Source organism: Lissotriton helveticus, chromosome 1_1 (assembly GCF_964261635.1).
Source record: "Lissotriton helveticus chromosome 1_1, aLisHel1.1, whole genome shotgun sequence".
NCBI classification, from domain to species: domain Eukaryota; kingdom Metazoa; phylum Chordata; class Amphibia; order Caudata; family Salamandridae; genus Lissotriton; species Lissotriton helveticus.
In genome coordinates, this window is record NC_136057.1 from 1,783,877,326 (window position 1) to 1,783,897,750 (window position 20,425).

The 20,425-nt window shown below is 41.7% G+C and overlaps 1 long non-coding RNA gene and 1 pseudogene across 1 annotated transcript in view; one reads left to right on the top strand and one right to left on the bottom strand.

Annotated features, from left to right (window-relative positions):
- LOC144752479 (uncharacterized) overlaps window positions 1-20,425 on the top strand; it is a 307,677-nt gene that overhangs the window by 229,135 nt on the left and 58,117 nt on the right. The gene's annotated exons all lie outside the window — the stretch shown is intronic.
- The window catches only part of LOC144765389 (uncharacterized), a 46,869-nt pseudogene continuing 31,628 nt past the window's right edge, over window positions 5,185-20,425 (bottom strand).

Here is a 20,425-nt window from a genome sequence, read left to right on the forward strand (position 1 = left end):
ATACTGTAGCTAAAAGAAGGTGTGAAAGCGTTGTTGTAGGGTTTGAATGACCTTTGAGTTTGTGCACACCCACTAACGTATATGTTGAACAGTATTCACCGTGTCCTCTCCACTCTCTTCACACACTAAAAAAGGTTGGACATTTATTTGTAGCAAGGGCAGGAGTAGAACTTTTTCCGGGTGGTGAGAAAAGTGGGTGTACCAAAAGTTCATGTGCAATTGCTCAGCACATTTTCACATCAACAAATATAACCTGGCATGTGTATTTGTAAAGTATATGTTTTCCCTCCGGATTCTTAGTGCTGTGATAACAGATGGTTATTTTTCCCCAATTCAGTGGTACTGTTAAATCAATCTCAGAAAGGTAAAAGGATGGATGAGTGGACCTGCCGAGATTCAAACCTGTGACTATGGAAATATGCTCATACAAGTACAGGTTTCACATAAGTTTGCTAGGAGTAGGGTTTCCAGGCATGGCCAGTAAACATTTGTGAATTCCTGAAAGTTATACACCTACAGGTGCACTTTCTTGTCTTGATTTTAGATTTGGCTCCCTAGCCTATTTTCATGATATTCCTAATGATTTTACACCGATCTCCCTAAGTTTTGCTTTAGATATTGGCATGCAACAAACGAATATTGCTAACATATGACTGGGGGAAATGGCATCTAGAGTTGTGCCACAGGTTAGCAAAACACTTTTTTCAAGTTGCAGTTTTTAGTGTGTTTTATTTTGAAAGCAAAAAAAAATCACAATCTTCCATACTGGCTTCTGTATATAATATAATAATATATAGGTAGCCTCAAATAGTTACATTTTGTAAATGCACATAATTTTGTGTACTAGAATCGCTGTCGGTAATGTAAGATGAACTCACATCTCATTTCATTTACTTGCAGTGCTGGCCTCAATAGAAAAGGCTTCGCATTTAGGAATCAAACATACAAAGCGGACCTATTTACACATACAATTATATATCTTGCTTTGTGGCAGACATTCCTTTCACAGATCCATCCTGTAAACTGGCAGCCAAAGGGTTTGTGCTTTAGCAAGTTGGGCATACTTGTACAAGGACAAAATAAACCTGAAAACTTGTTGCCCGTGACCCCAAACAATATGGCCTGAGCGTCGGGCAATAAGAATTGCTCACCCCTGAACCCATACATTGGCAGTCAAGGTTTGGCACTGGAAAGGAGTTGGTGCCACAGCGGGCAGAGTCATGAAAAGCAGAGTCTGTCAATCAATCAATATACTTCAATTGGCAAAAACGCTATAAAAGTGCAGCGGTTTAAATACAGTATATACAGAAGCAATTGTCATGAAATCAGTAAAATGCATATTATTTGCATAGGAAAATCACTTTAGACATATAGTCTAAAACAGGAATCAATCATTTTGTTCTTATCTTTCAGGCTGTCTGAATAAAATAAGTAACTGCCAAACAAATGGTCGCAGAAGGGAGTTGTTGAATGTGCAAGAGACCTGGTCTACCTTGCCTAAGATGTAAGATGCATAATACGGGCAACTGATACATTTTCCTAGGAAGGTATAATATTCACCAAAAGAAACGTAAAGTGTAATGTGCTTTGTGGTGGCAAATTGTCACAGGGACAGCACAGAGGTATGCATACTGGAAAGCATGCATAGGGAACATAAAGAAAAACGCGCACTGTTTAAATTAAAGTGGGTTAAATAAAATCTATGTGGTGGTTACAACCTGTAAATATGCTTTCATTACACCTGGGTTTAAAAAAGTCAGATAAGCTTTTATCGTGTGCTTCTCTGTTTCGCAGAGTAATGAAAGGGTCTAATAATATAAAAAAAACATATCCTTCACCAATCTTTTAGTATGTGCATTAATAGAGGCAGGTTTTATTTAAAAAAAATCACCTTTTTCAAATTATTTTTATTTCAGAATATATAGCCTGCAATACACATTTTGATCACAAGTAAAATACCCCACATGGAGTACATTTGAAAATGTTAGAAGTGCCGTACATCCCTGTTAAGATAAAACAATGAACAATAATACACAAATCAAATAAACCATAACAGGTAAAACCTAGGCAGCAAATAGCGGAAGCATTGTATTGCCATGTAGTTCCTATAACACCTATATAGGATCTGCACGTTTAGACAACATACACTGGAGGATTGGTGTCAGGCTTATTCTAGACACCCCCACCGGGTATGTTGGCCTGTGTACCAGCTAGCTCACAGCGCTACTAGAAACCCCTCTTACCAGGGAGAGAATAGTTCTTGGTAACTATCAAACATGACAACCCTAATCCCTCAGGACCGTGGAAACCGTGTACTACTTTTGGTTCAGTAACTCGTGCTCACTTAGTCTCAGAGAGATACACAGAAGAAACGATATGGACATTTTTCAATAAGCATTTATTGAACAGTCGTAATTGTAGTGTAAAATAGGTGTGCTGAAAAAACCATTAGACAGTAACAGATATAAATGATTAGAAGAACTTAGAAAGTAAAAGGATGGTAGATTTCTACCATTTTGCTTTAACCCTGAATACAGACAAGTTTTTAAAATACATGACAATAAAATGCGTACTCCTACGAAGCTACCCTAACTAGATGTACCTAAGTGTACCCCGCATGTATGTAGGTGTTAAGCCAAGAATCCCTATAGGATAAAGTCAACCACTTTACCTGAAGTGAGAGACTGGGACCCCATCTTATTCTCGAGTTGGACACCCCGCAAGGGATGTTAGACCACTGCGAGCTGGAGTATCTACATGAAGGAACCTCAGTGTCTCGCGTCAGTGTGTCGGCAGGGAAATCCTGATCTCCTCTGTTTGTCTCAGCAAGGTGTGATGTTTATATACCCAAAGGTCTTCCCGGGTGTTCTACCTTGCAGTGCCACTTGTCGGACTTAGGATGACGTCAGGAATGAACTTTATACATAGTTATTATACAGGAGATGGTAGTCCTGCTGAGTTTCCTAGAATCCTAATGCATAATGTATTAGGTTTTTACCAGGTAAAATTCAGCGTTTTGTGTGCAGTGTCGTATTTAGGTAAAAGGTCAGTCCCCAAGAACCCTTGTGTGTGTAATGTAGGGGAGAGTATAGGTGAAAGGTTATGATGCCACATGAGCCTATATTGGGATACCTATATGGAATATAACAGTATCACATATATCCTTAAGAAACATAGACTGGTTCAACATATAACTGTGTCTATCTCGCTCTACCCTCTGGATCAGTGGGGGCAGCAGAGCTTGCGGGTGGCAGGGCGGGCGCGGGGATGGCGTTATGTAAAAAACATTAAAAAAAATAAGCACTTACCTTGCCGCAGGGTCCCGCGTCCCTGCTCCTGCTCTCCTCTGTCAGACTCCAGAAAAGGAAGCACAGCCAGGTTCCCCTGACCAATCGCAACGCTGCAATGCAGCAATGTAGTTGGTGAGGACCCAGGCTCCCCTGACCAATCAAAACACTGCAATGTAGCATTGTGATTGGTCTGAGATTTGTGGCTCAACGCTAGGCATGTTCTCCATGCATGCCGTAATGCAGTCTGCATGGAGAACATGGACAGTGCACATGACTGTTTTGCTGCCCCAGAGTGCCAGCCAAACAGTCATGTGCACTTAGGAGTGGGCAAACGACTCCTCCCCTGCCCTGCTCTGAGAGCAGAGCAGAGCAGCCCCGTCCGCCAGCCACACAGGAGCACAGAAACATTTGAATGATAATAACTCAAAGTTATTATCATTTTATGTTACCTTTATTTGCACTGCTTACAAGCAGTGGAGCAACGCTCCTCCGCCATAGTGGAGGAGCCACCACTGCTCTGGACGGACCCATAGAGCAGAAACCTTCTTGATATGAGACAGCCACGGATTCTTAACGAGTAATTCAGTAACATACAATCTTGATATGATTTTACAAGTTAAAGGCAGTTATTCTTTTGCCCATAGCGAAACCCATAGAAGAAGAGGGTGTGTTTAATAAGATCTTCAAAATATTATATCCCCAGCTCAGCATGCAAACTATATGTAGAGCATATCTAAGCTACCGCAAGTAGCCTACACATGAAGCAGTTTTCCAACATGTGTCGCTACACATGTTGCAATATCCCAAAGGCTTGTCCTATATTGCTACAGAGATGCACTTACTGTTCTAGGCCATATTCAGTTCCATTACTGGTTTAGAGCCCAATTTAGAAGCAAACGTAAAGACAGCTTCTTTTGCTTTACTCATAGGTGCCCATGACATGCAAAAATGCCCCAAATTCAGTCTTGAGTCAAAGTTGTGTGCAGAGATGTGTAAAGGTATTCACATCTTCCTACAAGATATGACTGATTTTAAGAAGGCACTTCTTTGTGTACTTGAGACCACAGATCATTGTGTGCGTCTTAGCTATATTTGTCTGCAAGTCTAATGTTGCAAAAATGTTGTCGAACTAAAGAAAAATACGACACAACTTCTGTTGACATTATAGTACAGAGTTTATATAAAAGCGTGTGGTAGACAGTTTCTTTTATGCTTTTATGATCACAAATACGTAATACATTTGCATATTAAATCAACATCTGCGCAAGCACAACATTATCTTTAAAAAGATACTTTCTGCCAAACCATCTAATCACACGTTTATGAAATGCGACTCATGTGCATGTGCTATTTATTACCTTTCCACACCACAGCTGGACTACCGGTCTGCTTGGTTTATCTCGCTTTGAAGCCTAGCAGCGCTCTACTCTATACACATCTACTGCTCTGCAAAGCCTAACCTTCCACTTATTCCCTGCCACTGTGCTGTTTTATTTAAATATTTTCCAAGACATGTGATCTTGCAATGCGAGTCTGTGGCCTTCCATTGCTGTGGTGTCTAATTATATTTCTCTAGTCTACTAAAGCTGATGTCTACTTCCTTACCCCCAGATCTTTACTCCATCTGTGCTTTCTATTCTGCTAATGAAGATAGCTTAGGTCTGTATTTCCCCTTTAAGACGAACATCTGCACACGTCTTTCTGATGATTCTTGCATTAACATGAGTGGGCCTTCTTCGTTTTCTCCATTCATTATACCATTCCCCTGCATTTGATTGAGCAATTTAGCATTGAACATCCCTCCCAACTTCTGTCTAACCCTTTTACAACATCCTGTCATTACCTGGGGGACACAGACACCAAGAGCAACATCACAAAAACCGGCAACAAGGCCTTAAATAGTCCTGACATCCAAGATGTTACCTAAGTGAACCACCCTGATCACCATTTGTCGGGGGCACCTCCCTCGTCCACCATATTCTTTTGCAAGGTATGCAGAGTTTGTATGGTCTCGGTTAGTTTTCCATTTTCTGCGTAATTGACTGGAAAATACCTGCAGCATGCACTTTGAATCTTGGCACATACTCCTCCATCCATAGCAGTCATTAAGTCTAACACACATCTATGTAGCATTATCATTACTCTCATGGCTCGCAGCTCATCTCTGATCGCTTTGAAGCCATCCTCAGTGGCGTTGATGGCTTTCATCAAGTCCAAGCGGGTAATCTGGAGCCTATGTGCAGTTGCTTTTGCTTGGACGAACGGAAGGATGCTGCCAAATACGATTTGTGCATTGTTGAACAGCCTGTGTTCTTGTAGGACGTCTTCCCAGGCTGTAGTACCATAATACTCTGCAGCTCTCTTCCTCCGATGATGGAGCAGCAAGGTCATTGCACTGGTCATGGGATGGTAATGCAGATCGTATATGTCAACCCCTGGAATCACTAGGGAGGGAGTGTGCACAATCACCAAAGAGCAGAGGCCTCTCCATCCTGAAGGAAATCGTGTTTACAGCCACTCACCACAGTTCCAGTTAAAGTCTATTAGGCTGGAGGTGCCCCACTGCGTGTCAGCGCTATATTTTGTAACATTGCGATTGATGATCTTTTCCCACTGGGACTGTTCCATTTCCCCTGAAACACAAAGAGAAAAGAATGGGTTTTCTAGCTGCTCGAAGAGTTGTAGGTGTTTCTACCCAAGTTAGTCTAGATATGTTTTCACCCGACACTCCCTAACACTTCTGTTGTATGCTATTGTCAGTCTGGTTCCCCTTCCGTAGAGATAGGGCCCTGCACCCAAATGTTGCACCATGGTGCCAATGACAATGAACGAATATCTGATCCATTTACTTGTAAATATGGCCTTTCCTGACAATTGTGTGGTTGGGGTGTAGCGGAATTATTCTTGCAGAAAAGCATAGGATGGGATGCCCCTAATAATCCCTGCCTCAATAGTTTAGCTCTCCAAGTTTTATCTTTGTACCTCATAATCCCTGTCTTAGCTATTGCATATAACTTCACTACTAGTTCTTAGCGGTCTGTTAGGACTTTCATTACATCTGCTAACTCTTTCCTTTATCTCATATTGCGTGATGTTGACTAAGAATGTTCCATGTTTGACCTTCAGTAGTTGCATCTGTGCTTTTATTTTGCAAAGGGAAAGATGTGAAAGACACATGGTAATATTTGGAAGTACCTCCTTAGACGAGTGTAACCTATCTGAATCATTGACGTGTGTAATCAAAGATCAAACAAAGCAAGAGGTATTAGAAGTGTGCATGCCTATCACTGTCATATGCTTATACCATATATTATCTAATAACCCAGCAAGAATACTTTGGTAGATATTTTTCCACTCCCATACTGCTCTCTGCAAGCTATTATATATTCCCATACATGAGGTAAACTACAGTTTCAATGTAGCCACCAGCATAAAAAGACATAAAAAGAAAAACAAAACAGCAATAGTTAACTCTCTGCTAGTAGAGTCTACGAAATACGCCACTCACACTTTAAAGGGAGACATTGTTACTTTTGTGTCTCACTTTCCCCCTCTTGTTCCCTCTTCTGTCTGAGGCAAGGCTGGGTCCAGTCATATATCCGTCATGTGGATCCATGGTTTTCTGCCATCCACTTTCACTGCAGTGGTAGTACTCATTGTCACTGAGAGAGGACCGCCGAACTTTGGATCCTTCCAACTTGAGATGAAATTCCGCATGCAAACTTGTTGGCCAGTAGGTCTCAGTTTGGTCTGCTGGGCTGAGGAGGTTTTCACCTTTTGCAATACCTGTTTAGAGACGAACTTGGCAGACTTAATTAACTCTGACAACTCATTTTATCCTTTATAACCACAGCTGCTTAATGGGCATCTGGCTTCTACCTCACTGTCATTAAAGAAGTGGGCATGGGACGTCCGTTCACTATTTGATGTGGTGTTAAGTGGTAATCGCTTCCTGGCTGATTTCTGATGGTGTACAAAGCCAGTGGTAGACAGTACAGCCATTTCTTTTGCAAAGTAGCACATAGTTTGCTTATTTTATTCTTGAGGAGGTAATTCAGGTGCTCCACAGTGCCATTACTTTGAGGGTGAAAAACATATAACAGTTTGTTTTATTCCTAGAGCGGTGCAAATATGTTGAAATATTGTGTTGACAAAATGGGGTCTGTTAGCAGAGTTGATCGGTTACGCCACGTCCCACCTTGGTACCACCTATCTTGTCAGAAAATTCGCTGCTGCTTTAGCATCATTATGTACATAGGGTCCTACCTCAATCCATCGCGAGAATGGACAAACAACTACTATAAGATACCTAAAAGTAAAATGAATAAACAAATGCGGCTGACCACGGTTCAGCACCTCAGTTCCTAAATTGAGAGAAAATTAGAAAGTCTGTGCATCAACTTCCGGAGTTCACCGCACATCCACTCCACTGGAAATCAGATAAATAATTTGTAAAGAGAAGGAAGGTGCACCAGAATAGAGCCAGTGAGCTCCAAGTGTATAAAAAAAATAACCTTTATTGTAGTTGTAGTTAAAATTGGACATCAGCCGCGTTTCTTTCCAAATGAAAATCTGGACGAGGGACCTACATGGAGCACGTCGACATTGACTGGGACTATTGGCTACTACATTGGCCTTGGGAAACACGAGACGCAGAGAAATATCATCCTGTATGTTACTACGTTCTTGTGGATGTGGAGGATTTGGCCAACACTTTGGGATATTCAATCTGGACGATTGTGGGACACTATATAACTGAGACTTGGGCCAAGATTTTAGGCCACCTAGCTTGAACGATTGTGGGATGCTAAATAATTGATAAGCTCAACCCTCCTATGCCTAGCTGACTCGATCTGCCCTGTTTTGACTTTGGGAATTATCGACCCACGTTTACAGAACGATGGGTCCGAGATTATTATATTTAAACCCTGACGAAGTTCCATTTGGAACAAAACGCGTTGGCTGATGTCCTATTTTAACTACAACTACAATAAAGGATATTTTTTGGATGCACTTGAAGCTCACTGACTCTGTTCTGGTCCACCTTCCTTCTATTTACTATAAGATACCTGTAACTGTTACACCTTTCTATCATGTTGACAAAATCTAAATATACATTTTTAAATGGTACGTACAATCAACAAAACTCTCTTGGACCTAGTAAGATTACCACATATCGTTTGTTCCTACTCTGATATAAATGAACTCAACTAATCAACCCGGATCTCACAACTATTCAAACCCCAGGACCCAACAATCACAAGCACATCAGGAATTGGCTTAATTGATACATAAAACTGTAATTTTATTAAAACAACAATTTAAAAAAACATAAAAAATGCAATAGTGAAATCAAAGGGTCATAATTAAAAATTACAAATACAAAACACAAGAGACAGTAACATGTGAAAGACATACTAATCATTATAAAATGGTTATTTCATCAGAATCAGTCCGTTGGAACAACATCTAGCAATGTATATTGCAATTAGATATGGACGGTTCAGAGAATATAACCAAGACAAACAAAGAGAAGCGTCGACACGTTTCGGTGGCACTAAATTATTCAAAAACCACCTTCATCAGGACTAGAATGGTAACATTCTCTTGCAATATGTATTTTCAGGTTCAAATTCATGTAACCTGTGCGGTAGGGGAGAAGTAAAGTGATGTTCTCCAATTTAATAAGCGATAAGTTAAAACAATTCAAAAAGGACCATAAGTTCCTAACCAATCCTTAAGAATGTCTCATTAGGGGAACCGAAGAGGCAAGAGCAAAGTTATCATTGGTGCTCTTGAAATTTTTCAAGGCTCTACTGCCTCTATCCGGGATATAATTGGATCCTCTGTATTATAAGTGGAATACTTAGTAATATTTCTCCCCTGCGTCCGGGTGATGGAGGGCAAGGTATCTCAATGTAAAATATGGGCGCTGTATTCCCTCTGTTTGGAATATGCAATCTTCATTAGAATTTCTTATTTCGGACACCATGGAACCGGCACTAAGGAGGACGCGCTGTCAAAGAATTCTAATGAAGATTGCATATTCCAAACAAAGGGTCTACAGCGCCCATATTTTACATTGAGATATCTTGCCCTCCATCACCCGGACGCAGGGGAGAAATTTTACCAAGTATTCCACTTGTAATCCAGGGGATCTAATTATATCCCGGATAGAGGCAGTTGAGCCTTGAAAAATTGCAAGAGCATCAATGATAACTTTGCTCTTGCCTCTTCGGTTCCCCTAATGAGACATTCTTAATGGATGCTAATAAATCGTTATGCATCACAGGGGATCAATCAGATTTAAGAAATCCCCTCCTTTCCAATCTATGAATGTTGGAATGTACATTGGTGGTGACCTATGCTAAATCTGAATAAATGGTGGCCTCTAGTCCCTCAACTTGCTGCAGTGCTTCAATGATGGCCACTAATTCAGCAGCCTGTGCTAAAAAATAAGAAGGTAATGGCACCTGGCTTAACGATTTGTAATGTATCAGATGATCCTACTGTTCAGCTCTTACAACTGCTGCTCCTGAATGTCTAATTACAGTTTTCTGATACACGTAAGAGGCCCATCAACAAAGAACAACATGCGCCCTGGGATGGGGTCTTCTTTTACCTTACATTCTTCATCTGGTATGTAATTAGTAGTTATGTACTTGTTCATTGTCAGTAACTGGGTGTGCAAATAATATTACTGGTTTAACTGTGCGACAGTAAATCACTTGTAAAAATGGTACTGAAAGTATTACTTTGTACTCAGATGCACTGAATTGTGAGGGTGCTCTTGCTTCTTTATAAAATAGCTAATACCACATGCTCTACATACAGCGTTAAAGATGATCCCATCACTACTGTGGTGCTTTTCTGAACTGCAAAACCTGCTGTTGCCAGTGGTTGCTCACATGGGTAGGGACTTTCATGGTGGAATATAGCAGCCCACTGTAGTAAGCAATTGGTTTGTTTCCCATGGAAGTCTTTTGAGTCCGTATGGCCTTCATTGTCATTCCATTACAATGACAGAAAAGGTAGTATGGTTTGGTGTAGGCAGGCATATCTAACACTGGAGCATTTGTGATTGTGTGTTTCAGCTCCCGAAATGCTGTCTATCTTTCATTAGTCCAGTTTATTTTGTTCCAATATATATGGGACTCTTTTAGAGCAGTCAAAAGTGGTGCAGTATGTGTGACATAATCAATTACCTACTGTCTCACATAATTGCTGAGCACTAGTTACTGCTGCTTTTGTTTTGTGGTGGTGGGCATTGGCATGTTTCTGATTCTCTCTGCTCTGTCAGGTGTTACCCTCCTTCCATCTTTAGATATTATCTGTTCCAAATAATTAACTTCTGTCTGGACATATTGTAATTTGTTTTGTTCACTTTGTATCCTTTTTCTGCAAGAATGCAAAGGAGACCAATAGTATCCTCCCTGCAAATGTCTTCAGTGGGGCTACACACCAAAATGTCCTCCACATTCTTTAAAAGGGTGCTTTTGCATTTTACATTTGCTCAATCATTTTTCACTGTCCTGTTAAAGATACCTAGGGACTCACATTAGCCATGGGGGAGCCTTCTATAGCAGTATTGAGTTTTTCTGTATGTAAACCTGTTAAATACTGACTGACTGGGTGTAGTGGAATGCTGAAAAACACATTTTCAAATCAATTAAGGAAAAGTAGGTGGCATCTGTAGGAATGTTTTGCCAGTATGACTGATGGGTCTGGTACCACTGGAAATTCTGTGATTATTATATCGTTCAGGAGGCGGAAATCTTGAATCATCCTCCAAGTTCCCCCTTAGCCTTTTGTTTTTAGGATAAATCAGTGTATTACAGGGTGATGTTCTCTCATATATTACTCTCTGCTCAAGTAATGCCTGTATTGTGGGAAAGATGCCTTCTGCTTGTTTGGATATGGGATAATGATGTACCATGGGCAGTATTGCCCCTGGTTTCAGTGTTCTTTTCACAGGTTCAGGTCCATTAATCAGTCCCACATCGTGTTGTACCTTTGTCCACAGACTCTTTGGTACCTTTGCCAAATCTTTTCCTCTTTTTGTACTGAATTGTGCATGTTTTTTCCACTGTCCTATATTGCATCTCTACTCTAATGGGAAAATCTATTTGAAATACCACTGTTTCAATTGATGGGCTTTTCTCAAACTTTTCCTCATCTGATATGTCTCAATTTGACCTCTGGATCCATAAATACTACTAATGCCCATGTTGCACGTCTCCTGTCAAATGCTATCAATTATGCATAACATGGCCTTATTTCTAAGGCCATTATCTCTAACAACATGTCAATCTCTTCTATGGGATCCACAGGTCTCTTGGGTCTGAACAATAGTTATTTTGGTATCAGTACTCTCTTCCCTAGTAGCACTGGTGTATGTGCTATCAAAACATATACGCCACGCAAAAAGGCCTCCGTACCCATAGGAATGTCTCTGACCTGTTGTCCCAAGTCCTACTAAGCTACGGGTGACAACATCCTACCTGGTGTTATACCAGGTGTGTAACATACCATCGAACGATCTTCCAAAAAAGACACAGTCATATTCAAGGTACTCATCAGCTCTCTTCTGGGAAAATTGACAGGTGCCTCTGGGGAATAACAGCAGTCCTTCAATCTACGTGTCCATTGTCATGCTTACTGATTCAGTAAAGGGAGCCCTCCTGACAGCCCCAGAAAACTTGTGTGTCCTTTGACTTGCGAGAAAGTGGTAGTGTTCCTTTCTTTATACAACATTTAATAGCCCAAGTTTTGATTAAATTAAAAAAACCTAAAAGGGCGACCTTCTATGGCTACTGTCGCAGTGGGTTCCTCATCTGATCTGTGGGTTACCGATCGTATTGCATAATTAATGGTTACCTGGGGGCTCTCTCATTGTGTATAGCTGTTGGTCGTTGTCCCTCCGGACATTTGGGTTTGTGCAGAAAAAGGATTATCTCTTTAAACCGTACTCCTCCCATCTGGACCTGTGTCTGTCCTCTTTTAGTATTTCTGATAACCTGGGACATACTCTGTGGCATTTACCCCTGTTGTATGGTCTACTGAACCTGAGGGGCCTGCGGGGGTCCCTGTGTCATTTGCTGGGAAACCATCGCATCTGTTATAGCCCCACCTGCCTCAGTGGAGTGATCCATCCCTGCACTTGTTCATTGTTCTTTTTCGCTCTACATTCCCTTGCAAAGTGACCAATATTGCCACAATATTTAACACTGTGTCCAACCCTATATCCTCCTTGTCTTCTTCCCTGCACTGGTGCTTGGCCTCCTGAAAAACCTCCTTGTCTCTTTCCCATGTTACTTACTGGCTGCACTCCTGGTTCCTGCACCTGCACTGACGTGGTGACAGTCATTTGTGGTGCTGCTACAAGTGCTCTTTCTGTACTTGATTTTTAAAGTTTCTGTTGCACCAACCATCTGTAGCCTTCTGCTTCCTCTCTCCTTTCCTTGTACTTTTATTTTTTCCGCTTGAAATAATGTATTTTATGGCTAGTATTTCTGGTCCCTGTTTAGCTTCTATTCCCACTACTCCATCTAGGCTTGCTTCTACACCCATGGGCAGGCCCCGTTTCAATACATTATAAGATAGTATTGCATTCTCTCCAGCATTTTCCCAGTTACATCCTACTTTCTGTACCCATCATTCTTTCATTCTGATAATCAATTCTGCAATGTATTCAATCAGTTTTATATTTTATGCATAACGGCTCTAATGTCTGGTCTGTCTGGGTGTGTCTGTCAGAGGGCATCCCAGACATATTGATGGGTATTGTTGACGGATGACCTATCAAACTGTGTATTTACTAATGTCATTTGAAGGAATCCTGCTCTGATAACGATAGTATTGACTTTGTGTCCCACCAGAGAACTCAAAACATACTTTTACCATCTCCCAAGGCCAGATTCATCACAGCAGTGTGTTTCTCAAAGCATCTTATCCATTTTTCTGCTCCCTCAGATAGCGGAGGTAGTGCCCTCTTCATCCGTTTGTGGCCTTGGTACGTATGTAGACAGTTATCCACCTTGAAAATGAGGGGTAACTGAGTTATTGGTCGAGGATTTACTGGTCTTGGGCCTAACCTCGGGTCTGGTCTATTGCTTCAGATCACTTCAGTTGGTTTGTCTATAGCATACTCCTCCAAACCGCAAGGCGCTCTTGCTTATAGGGGTAGTTTCAAACTAGGTTGCCTTGTCCCTGCCTTATACAATCTTCAGAAGTTGCTAAGTTGATGGATTGAAACCAGCCTTGTCGCGCCATTTCTTCTTCCGCTCCTTTTTAGTTCATTTTGCCAATTCATCCGAGAAATGTTGGCAATAGTTACCACCATCCTTATATTCTGTTACCTCTATAGGTGTTAGATTTGACCTACTCTTTTTTTTAGGATTGACTTCTTCCTAGTTTGTGAGGTGTCTGTTGCTGCCATTAATGACCTCCGAAGAGGACGTGGGCGGAAATTATATTATCTCTGGTTAATGTTCTGTTCATTTGCAATCATGTTAGGCCCGTCTTCCCACTCCTCATCTTCCTCTGCCCAACTACATCTTGTAACTCATTTGTGGGTTCATGATATTGTGGTGTCTCTATATCCCTTTCCCATCCTTCTTCTCTTATCCATTCCTCAGTTGCCTCTCTCAAAGTCTCCTAATAATTGTCTCCCAGTCGAAGAACAACATGTTCCATAGTCTAACAGTGTGCTGCCGTTCTTGACCAGTCCGAAGAGTTGGGACCGAAGGTGCCTCATCTCCCTGTGATTTTTGTCTGTCCTCTTATGGTGTAACTCTAACAGGGTACCCTACAGCTGGCAGAATGGCATAAAGGCCATAGGGTGGGGATTTCACTGGGGGTTGTGCCTCTTGGGTGCTGTTGGTTTCACATTTGTTTTTGTATCGTCAAATACCCGCCATAATAAGGTGGCTTTCCTTTTCTGTCTTTTCTTTCTGTTATACTTAGAGCAAATGTAAGTCAATGCATGTTCAATAATGTCTTCGTCAAATGTCCCTTCCTTTGGCCATGGCTGGACATGGCTCTTGGTACCTTTGTACCATTGTTTACATTACTTTTGTATCTTCCTCTTCTTTGAAATAAAACGTTTTTATCATGTGTTCCGGAGGGGTCTCCACCCTACATATGTGTCCTTTTCCTATGTGTGTGTAACATAAGTTTCACACTTGTCTGTTTGGCCTCAATCTTATGTCCCTTTTGGACCTATCTGCCTCAATAATATATTTGTGTTCTATGAATATCGATACCATATAGTAGTGATGAACACGTATTAATCTTATGCAGTGGTACCTGAATTCACATAAACTACAATGAGGTCAAAGTGGTGAACATCAAGCATACATATCGCTAGTCTGTGTAATACTTCTTCCATGGTTATATCTGGAGCAGGTGCATTTATGGGGGGGTCTAAGAGGATTTGTGCCGGAGCAAACATGGTACAATATTATTTTAACTATAAACTACTATTTGTGGTGCTCGAGGATGTGGACTGCCCTTCATGTTTCAAACTCCAGAATCATAAATATCTGTAAGGAATGCATCAAGAAGGGCCTCCGATATGATGGGTGACTCTCTTATTATATGAATTCGAGGGGTATTACATGGATACAGGAGTTTTCCATGGGCCCATATGAATGTAAATTCTAATTCAATCTTATCTGTTACCTGGCACTGTGCACTCATAGGGAATTATTATTAATCTTTAGGCTGTTTGTCTTGGGATGTTTTATTTCGACTCACTATATTTGTATCTGAAATAATGTTTCCCCACTCCCAGGACACCTTTGGGGCTGGTATTGAAATACCAAAAATATCACAAATATCTTCCTGCCTATCTTCCTCGCTTATACCAGACTGTATCACAATTGGCGGGAAACCCTGCCACTTCTCTACAATTTGCCCCATGTGATTACGCAGTACTTTGCTCTTTATGTCGTCCTCCTTATTCATGGAGGGGTATCCACTTGTAACGAATGCTCTTTTTGGATTCACAACTAAGGGTCTGGCCATGCTCAGGGCAAAGTCAATTGACACCAGCAATTTGCTGTCCCATTACCCAACCGTAAGACTCTACAACTGATGCCTTAGATATCTTAAATCTGGGAATTTGGGACCCGGGCGTCTGACTTATTCAGAGTAATGCCTGCCAGTGGTGTTCAAATGACTGTCTCTTTGCCACGTTAAACCTCACACACTTGTTACCTAGTCCTATCTCACTATTTCTACACTAGCCCTCTGGATCTAACTGGATACGTGTGGGCACTCCCCGAAGGAATTCCTGGAGTTTCCTCCTTGGTAAGACACTGTTACCTGCTAGATCACTTTCACAAAGGAGTGTCTCTTCCAGGAGCTGTCTCCTGGGTAATGCAATAATACTGCTTGCTCGATCAGTCCCCGAAAGGAGTCTCTTATAGGAGCTGTCTCCTGGGTATTGCACTACTACCTGCTAGATCACTCCCAAAGGAGTGTCTCTTCTCTTCTATTTCAAAGGGAAATAAAACCCCAAGCATACATTTCTATACTATAATTGCCTAAGAATCTTGCAATTTATAATGTTATGGTACGAAGTCCTATCGCTCCTCCCCCCTTTAAGCGGCAACCTTTTGAATAGGCAGACTTTAGTATCTGCTTACCTGATATTTGTGCAGTATCTATTTAATCGAGGGGAGGCAGCATCTCCCTCTGGCGCAGTCTGGTACAGTCAAGATGACCTCCTGGCTGGCTCGCCAAATATTGTCCAATGAAGGAATAGATAACACAACGTCTACTGGCAATATACTGTATATATAGAGTTTATATAAAAGCGGCCAGAAGGTCAGTCAGCTGCATGGAACTGGAATGTGAGCTTCAACTTAAAATGTGGCAGTTTCTTTTATACCTTTATAATCACAAATACCTCATACATTTGCATATTAAATCAACATCAGCACAAGCACATTATCTTGAAAAAGATAATATTTTCTGCAAAAACGTCTAATCGCGCGGTTATGAAATGCGACTCATGTGCACATGTTATTTATTGCCTTTCTAGACCACAGCAGCACTGCTAGTGTCCTTGGCCTATCTCCCTTTGAAGCCTAGCAATGCCCTACTCCCTACACAGCTACTACTCTGCAAGGCCTAACCTTCCACTTTTTCTGCACCTCTGTGCTGCTTTAGCTACATATTTTCCCAAACACTTGTTCTTGCAATGCGAGTCTGTGATATTCCATTTCTGCTGTGTCTAATTATATTTCTCTATTCTACTAAAGCTCATGTCTACTTCCCTCCCCCAGATCCTGACACCATCTGTGCTTTCTATTCTGCTAATGAAGACAGCTTAGGCCTGTATTTTTCCTTCAACACATGCATCTGCACACGTCCTTCTGCTGATGCTTGCATAGACATGAGTGGGCCTTCTTCATTTTCTAAGTGCATTATAACAACAAGCATTTACAATGCAATGGTTTTGCCTTTGACAATGTTAGAGCTATTGGCATTGTAAATGTTAAAATTTCCATCTATGTTTTTTTTGAGTAAACAGATAAATAAATGGTGTTGTTGTTTAGTAGTAAATAGCTTTATTTTTCGAAATTGTGAGACTTATTGCATTTGCACTTACACACACACAGGTAATTGTACACAGAGCTATACATACACAGAGAGAGAGAGAGAGAGCTAGAGTGAGAAAGACAGAGAGAGAGAGCTAGAGGGAGTAAGACAGAGAGAGAAGGAGCTAGAGAGAGTAAGACAGAGAGAGAATGAGACAGAGGGAGCTAGAGGGAGTAAAACAGAGAGAGAGGGAGCTAGACAGACAGAGGGAGCTATAGGGAGTAAGAGAGAGAGAAGGAGCTAGAGGGAGCTAGAGCGAGCAAGACAGAGAGAGGGGGAGCAAGGGAGAGAGAGGGAGCTAGAGGGAGCAAGACAGAGAGAGGGAGCTAGAGGGATTAAGACGGAGAGAGAAGGAGCTAGAGAGAGTAAGACAGAGAGAGAAGGAGACAGAGGGAGCTAGAGGGAGTAAAACAGAGAGAGAGGGAGCTAGACAGAGAGGGAGGTGGAGTAAGATAGAGAGAGAAGGAGCTAGAGGGAGCTAGGGCGAGCAAGACAGAGAGAGAGGGAGCTAAAGGGAGCAAGGGAGCTAGAGGGAGCAAGACAGAGAGAGGGAGCTAGAGGGATTAAGACGGAGAGAGAAGGAGCTAGAGGGAGTAAGAAAGCTAGAGGGATTAAGACGGAGAGAGAAGGAGCTAGAGGGAGTAAGACAGAGAGAGAGGGAGCTAGACGGAGCAAGACACAGAGAGAGGGAGCTAGACGGAGCAAGACACAGAGAGAGGGAGCTAGAAAGAGCAAGACATATAGAGAGGGAGCTATAGAGAGTAAGACAGAGAGAGAGAGAGAGAGAGCTAGAGTGAGAAAGACAGAGAGAAGCTAGGATTTATCATGTAGTTGGGGGAGTCTTAAATGCCAGTGTCCAGCACATTTACTCAAAATGGCCTTCCCTGTTCACTTGTAATATCTAGGAATCAACTTAGACATCACAGAGGCAAACTGTCCCCGTCTGCCTAAAAATTTCACGTTTCTACCGACAGGGGCAACCTCGGATGCCGGGATCCCAACGAGCCAATTGCATTTTTTCCTTGTTTCCCAGGAAACAAGGAAACTTTGTATAGGCCAGGCATAGGACCATGGATTGCCAGGCTAAAGTTAAGATAACATACACATGGCACACCACAAACTTCTTCAGCAGGATCCGAACGAATTTTACTTCTATTCTTACATAGGATATGGGTCCTTTTGCCCCAGTAGGTATAAAAGTGGCCTAGGAGAGCAATGTACTCACAATATACTACACCATTGTGGCATAATCTTGGCCATGACTAAAATGATTTGTGACTGCACGATTAAATTTCTCAAACAGCTTTTACGTGCACATTGAGCCAATTGCTCGTGTAACTTGAATTTACATGCGGATATGGCTCTGTGGATAGAGTCCTGCACAGGTGGTGGGCGAGCTGTCTGCCTCACTTGCAATATTTGTGGCTTTTTCAGCGACAGGAACGCTCAGTGCTCTGACAGAGAGACGCAATATTCGTACAGCAGGCCTCAGCTCTCTAAAAGAACGCTGTGCACCCGTCCGCCCCCTCCCACTCCCCAGGCACATATGACGTCGTGTCAGACTGAAAAGGCGCGCGCTCGCGCACCAGTGTGACTGACATCGCAGGGTGTGGAACATATGCCAGCCATGAACTTCCTGTTCTATTTCTGAAGCACGCATGGCACAACCCAACGTGATTCTATAAAACATGCCCGATATATTTTTAGTAACTAACATGAAAATACGGTAATAGACTAATTATTCGTAGCATAATCCGTATTAGCAAGAGTTGCTCCAAAACCCGCCTGAAAAGACTTCTTTTTTGGACGGCCGCAAAAAAAAAAAAAAAAAAACGAAACTCCGCCCACCGCCGCAATGACGACATCGCAGAGGCGGAGAAGGGAAAAATTCTCGGGAACGCCCCCGAATCTGGTCCGGCCTTTGACGGACAGATCCGGCTCCCAATGGCTAGCCTCCATTTATGGAGCTAGCCAATGGGAGGAGGGGGCGAGGAGGGGGCGGGATACCCGACCCAACAGAGAAACATAAGGATTTTGCTAGCGCATGCTTACTTCGTACGCATTGCCAGCAAAACCTAAAAATACCTCAATAGAAAGAAGTATATATATTTTTTAAACGGATGCTTCATCACATGTATGTGCAATTCACAACTGGAATGGCCTTTATTGTTGGGCCGTGTCGGTGGGGTTTTGTTTTTATTTGAAGACTTCTAAACATTGAGTTTTACCAAGCACATTGATAAATAGTCTTTTTTTCTTGAAAGCAGTGCATGAACGGTGTTCCTGCCCACAGTGCTTTAAGTAAGATAAAAAAAGGTGGTTGTTCCTGAGATGGGTGTGGCTTGGGAAGCCTTTACGAGATGTGCCAACGTAATTAATACGTGTGAACTAGAATCCCGTGTTTGACATATTCATAAATTGTTTCCCACTGGACAAAGCATAATCAAAATCAACAGGCTATTTTATTTCAGAATATATAACACCTTTATTTAAAAGCTGTAACATAACGTGGCAATAAGAGTCTCAAAGTAGTGGCAATACATTAGTTATTCAGTTGAAATAAAATAGTGCTTTAGGCCCTCGAACACCAATGGTAAACAACAGTAGCCACCTGTCACTTAGTCCCTGTGTCACAAAAGGGACTTTAAGTGACATTCCAATTCAAATTTATTATATATGCATAATTAGTTAAAATCATTGCATTCAGAAGAGTAAAATATATCATCATAAAATTCTTAAAATCAATGTGAATATATAAATCAATGCCTTATCAGTTAAAGTTAATCTTTTTACAATCTTCGTTTTATACTCAAGCTTTATAAAGGGGCAGTTTAAAATAGTGTCCGTTGGGTTAAAACCAGCAAGAACTCCTTCCGACAGGGGCGAATGCCACGTAGGTCAAAGGCAGCTCTTTTTTATCCTGCAGGAATGCCAGACAGATGCATGCCAGATGAATTGTGTACTCTTAATGGTACCCCACATAGACGGCAAGCATTTGTCTGACTATTTAGTTTCCATGGCAAGCTGTGCATGAGCAAAGGTAGATGACCAAAATGAAAGTTAAATAACTTGCCTTCTAGGAACGCTGAAAGACTCAAAGTAGGACTGTGATTTTAAAGTTGTGTTGTTTAACAGCGTTGAGGTGTGTGAACTTTTTGAAAATGTCACCTTGTCTGAGGCCAGCGAGAGTTCCTTCATGGAGCGAATAACCACTTATTTTTAGAACAGCATAGAAGATGCTTTCGGTTCCAGAGTGATTACATTTCAAGGGCTTGAAGAGCCAAGTCCTGATAGTTCCTTGCTGGCATAGTGGAGCAGTTAGCTACTGCGGAGCGTAGAGTTCCATTGATCGATTTATCAGTTGTGGTTTTTAATTCATAACGCATATTTACAGTTGATTGTTTGATTAACCCAATTTTCCGGACGTATCTGGTCCAGCAAGGCGTTTGTAGGTAAATTAAAGATCCATCTGAACACTTTTGACATTATTATGTCCAGTAGGCCTGCATCACGACCTCACAAGACCT